Source organism: Montipora foliosa, chromosome 3 (assembly GCF_036669935.1).
Source record: "Montipora foliosa isolate CH-2021 chromosome 3, ASM3666993v2, whole genome shotgun sequence".
In the NCBI taxonomy this organism is placed as follows: Eukaryota; Metazoa; Cnidaria; class Anthozoa; order Scleractinia; family Acroporidae; genus Montipora; species Montipora foliosa.
Genome location: NC_090871.1, coordinates 15,951,430 through 15,956,840, shown reverse-complemented (window position 1 = coordinate 15,956,840; position 5,411 = coordinate 15,951,430).

Sequence of the window (5,411 nt, the reverse complement as noted above, 5' to 3'; positions counted from 1 at the left end):
ATTCCTGTGCTTGGGCTGAGTGAAAGATTCGCCTGTAGACCAAGATCCTCGATACTTTCAGCGGCCACTGCCTCGCTCAGATTTACTCGCGTTTAATCATTTTGCCACAGGTGTTCAGTCCCCCTCGGAAATAGAATTGATCAAAAGCTATTCTCTCCCTTCTTGATTTATAAAACAAGCATCTTGAATTGAAATTATCGAGCTTGAAATTCGATGCGCGGGCCTTGAATACATGAATTGCACAACAAGAGAAGTGACATAAATTGCGAGGAATTTAATTTGGTCAACAAACAAATTGATGCTAATTGTTGGCAACTTGATTATAAATGGTGTGACTTGTTTTATTTTAAGCGGACTTGATATTTTGTCACATTCGGCGTAGCATAGAATGCATCCGAATAATAGTTTATCTAAAAGAAGACAGTATAGTTGTATTTGCTATGGGATTTGGCAGCAGTGTTATTTACAGACCCGAAGATTCTTGAAAAAAAGGGTGCAAAATGTGAGAGGACACTGAAAGAGCATTACGGTATTTTCCGAAGTGGGCTATTCGTTTCCGAGTTTTCGGGTTCGTAGGGGGTGTCTTGAAAACAAAGACCCCTAAGACCGCTAAGATTCGAAAACGAAGGAACTAACCCAAAACCCTCAATTTGGCTAACCCAAGGCCTAACTAGGCCTAAAGTTGGTTTCTAAGCCTAGGGTTAGCCAAATTGAGGGTTTTAGGTTACTTTTCTTCATTTTCGAGTCTTTTAAGACTCTAAAAGACCTTAAAAGGTCTAAGGGGTCTTTGTTTTCAAGATACCCGTTTCTTAGGGTCCTAGGTTCTCAGGGTCTTCGTTTGCGAGACACCCAGAAAAAAATGCATCTTTTCACTTCCACCTACTCGAAAACTTGTGTGGATTCCACACAGTTGGATAGAAGAATGCTTAGAGATGCTTTGGAGTATCTAAGAAAGTAAGGCACGCAGAGAGTATGCAAGCATCTAAAGTGGAGTTAAGATCTTGTGGTCAGAGCTTGGATGATGTGAATATAAGAAAGGGAATATTCCAAGGTGACAGTTGGTCGCCGCTACCGATTGTGTTGTGCCTTATCCCTTTGACATTGGTCCATCGTGCTATGAGCGAGGAAACAGACAGTTTAGGGTTAACCATCTTTTATTCATGGCTGATCTTAAGTTGTTTGGGAAGGATTACAACCAGATAGACTCGCTGGTCCAGACCATTCACTTTGTTAACTCAGATGTTAGAATGGAGTTTGGCATTAAAAACTGCGGATTTTTAATACTGAGACGTGAAAAAGTGGTTGAAGTAAATGGAATTGTTTTACCGGATGGCCAAATAATGAAGGTCATTGACAATGAATTATGTAAGTACTTGGGAGTCCTGGAGATGGATAAGATAAAAGAAGGAGAAATGAAAGACCAGTTTACCAGAGAGTACAAGAGGAGATAGAAACTCGTATTAAGATCAAAATTGAATGACAAGAATAAAATATGAGCGATTAACACTTGGGCAGTGGCAGTTATCAGGTATGGAGCAGGTATCATAGGGTGGGCAAAGGAAGAGGTAAGATCATTGGACAGGGCCACAAGAAAAATGATGGCAATGAAAGGCCGACTACGCCCAAAAGGAGATGTTGATAGATTGTATGTTCCAAGAGTGAAAGGTGGGCGTGGACTGATAAGCTGCGAGAGTTACGTAAGGAGTGAGGAGAACAGCTTGTGTGGAGTCTTAAGAATGCAACGGAGGAGGTGTTAGTTGGTGCAAAAACTGATGTAGTTATTGAAACTGATGAAACTGTCAGCAAATTTACGTGTGATTTGAAAAAGATGGCTTGCCGCGTCACGGCTGTGTAAAATGTGCTGTGAAAAGGGAGAGAGTGTGTGTCATCTAGTAAGTGAGTGCAAAATGTTAGCCCAGAAAGAATACAAAACACGACATGATAATGTGGCGAGCATTTTACTTTAGAAGTTGTGTGAGTTACACCAACTTGAAAGGCAGGAAAAGTGGTATGAACACGGTGGTATGAAGGTGTTGTGGAGAATGGTGAACAACACCAAAAAACAACAAAAACCTTTATTTCCCTGATACAATTACATTTGATGATTCAAAGAAGAGAAAGGGCTGGCTACCTAGAATAACTACAAAGTTAAAAAGATAGGTGGAGTTAAAAAGATAGGTAAAAGATAGATGAAGTAAAGCTACTTTGGGATATGAACATCCAATGTGATAACGTTGTTGAAGCAAGAAGACCTGGCATTATCGTAGTGAGCAAGAAGGAGAACAAATGTGTAATTGTGGACATTGCTATTCCTGAAGATAGTAGCGTAGATGAAAAGGAATTTGAAAAAATTGAAAAATGTCAGGATTTGAAGTGGGAGATTAGAAGAATATGAAGTGTAAAATGTAGTACCGGTCGTTGTAGGGGCTATTGGAAGTGTTTCTAAGAACCTTGGACAATGGTTTGAAAAATTGGGGATTAGGGTAAGAATTGGACTGTTGCAGAAAAATACGCTACTGGGAATGGCCAGAATTTTTAAAGAAGGTGCTTAACATTTAAGTACTAGGAGAGTGTCCCCAGGGGACTCTTGATTATTTGATATGACTTGCTCCCTAGGGATGAATGTCGGCATGAGAACAGCTAGAGCTCAGAGCAATAATAATAGTAATAATAATAAAGAAGAAGAAGAAGAAGAAGAAGAAGAATATTGTTTTCCTGAGGTCACGAGCACCACGAGGTGGAGGACCTTGCGAGTCTCAAGGGAGTTATGTCTCCTTGTAGGATCACTCAAGCCTGACAGGTTGAAGGACAGAGACCAACAGTGACCCCAACCCCCTCAAAGGAGGGAAATGTCAAACAATAGTAATATACGCAACGGCGTAAATGGGAGTGGAAACAAAGTTGAAGCTGCCTCGCCCGACAGGTGCCCCACTGAGCAGCAGGTTGGGACCGGTCGTCACCCTACTACTGCTACTGGCAATATAGAAAGTCAAGAACTACCTGGACCAAAGAGATTAACAACAACGTGATGAAATGTTCTATCAAAAGCGCAGCAAAGAAGAGAGGGTTCGGGAAGAGAATGCACTAAAATATGGACCAAAATTGGGTTATTCGAATTAAATGAGCAGAAGCCAGCAGCACAAGCGCTGCCATTAAGACCAATGCCCAATTTCTGAGATGGAAATAGAGGAATTAACAAAGAATATTGAACTAGAGGAACACGGCCCAGAAATGGACCAAGGTACAGCCGAACCAACCAGCAGTGGAAGCAAAAGGATTCACGATAACGATGGGAATGCGGATGAAATGGAGACGTGATCCTCGCACTCATCTGGAAAATTTAAGCAATTGTCTCTTATAGAAAAATTCCGATGGCTTTAAAGGGAACCTCCACTCTTACTACAGAATAAGTTTAAATTGAAGGAAATTAAGTTTACAAACAAATTTGTTTTTGAAAAAGTGTTTATATCAGGAAAAGTAAATTTTAAAATCGCTTATTTTCACTTTCAAATTTCGCGGGCGCTGCTATTTTGAATAATTGTGACTTGTTACGGTTGCCCTATTGTTCTGACAAAAAGAGCTTTTAGCTAATAACAATAGGGCAATCATAACACGTCACAATTATTCACGATGGCGGCGCCCGCGAAATCTGAAAACAAAAATAGGCAATTTTGAAACATTTCTTTCAGATACAAACGCTTTTTTTTGAAAATATTTTAGATTTACTTGACTGTAACAGTTATTTCCTGTGATTTGAAGTTATTTTTTTGGTTAAAGTGGAGGTTCCCTTTGACGGGATTCCAACCCATGACCTCTGCGATGCCGGTGCAATGCTCTACCAACTGAGCTACGAAGCCACTCAGTTGGGAGCAGGACAGTTTGTTGGGCTCATGTGTTCTCGTGAATGACGCCATTAATGAAATGCATGCAGGGTTCTCCCTAGTTTTCAGCACAACTGGTAAGGGACTTTTTCAAACTGGTGAGGCATTTGGTTAATGGTGGACGTTCTGCAAAGGATAAGCGACTTCTGAGCGTTTGCGGGTGGTAATAAGTGCTCTTATAAGCGGTACATTTTACCGGTTACCGCCTGATAAGGAGAACCCTGTGCATGTATGGTTGAAGTGATGGTTCTAATAGTTCAACTGCTACTAGTTTGCTTATAAACTAGGCCATTCTTGCGTGTTCCAACTGTCGCCAAATAGTTTGAAAAGCTCGCCAGTTCTCGAATTCTACTCAGGGTTTCGTCACGTTTTTCGCGTAGAAAACCATCTACTGGTAGGCAGCTTGAAAAGACGATACATAGCAATTAGGTCGTGATCCCAACGATAAATAATGATCGTCATAGCTTTTCAAGCGGTTTGTTGAAGGTTGGACCAAGGCAAAAATCGCCTATTTTAATAATTGTGCTAACTTTTAGCACTGAACTACTAGGAGTTGGGATTATGCCCTAAATGCTTTGTGCATCTCTTCAAGTATTCTAGAGGTAATTTAGGTGAAAGCCAGCACGGAAAACCTTTAAGAATTCGGAGAACTTGCAAGATTCGTAAACGAGTTGATGTACGTGGAATAACTGAAAAAATGGCCGACATCAGAGGCATACTTTAAGCACACATCTCGCGTTGGGATTTCATAGTTGGCCGAAATGGTATGCATCGATTCTTCACGTTTCCTAGAAGAAATGTGCATGCAAAAACAGCAGGGAAAACTTTGTAGAATTCGAGAACTGGTGACCTTTTCAAAGGAGTTGGTGGTGGAACCAATGAAAAATGGCCGACTTTATAGGCACACTTCTACAAGCTAAACAACTTGGAATCTCGCTTTGCGATTATGGCCTAAACGCTATGCATCCACACTGCCATTATTCTAGGAGTGATTTGTGCGTGAATCAGCACGGAAAATGTCGTGGAATATTTACGAGAACTGCCCAGCTTTTCAAACCAGTTTTTGGATCATTTAGTGTACAACAACTGAAAAAAATGGTCGACATTATATGTATACATCTACAAGCTAAACAACTTAGAGTCTAGCTTTGGGATTATGGCTCAAATGCTATCTATTTACTCTTCCAGTACCCTTTAAATGATTTACATGAAAAACAGCACGGAACATTTCGTAGAATTCGAGAGCTGGTGAGTTTTCAAAGAAGTTGGTAGAGGTGGGACCAATAAAAAGAATGGCCGACTTTATAGGCAGACCTCTACGAGCTAAACAACAAGTGGTACCATACCGATCTCATATATCAATACCTGGATTTGTCCAACTTTTCCTGTTTTTTACTTAGTGTACTGTTGTATCAAATGGGCCGGCTGCGTCAATCATGGTACATTCACGAATACGATACTGGACCGGAGTCTAGAATGTTCTATCACTTAGTTCGTTCACAAGACCTTAACTTTCCGATTTCTAAAACT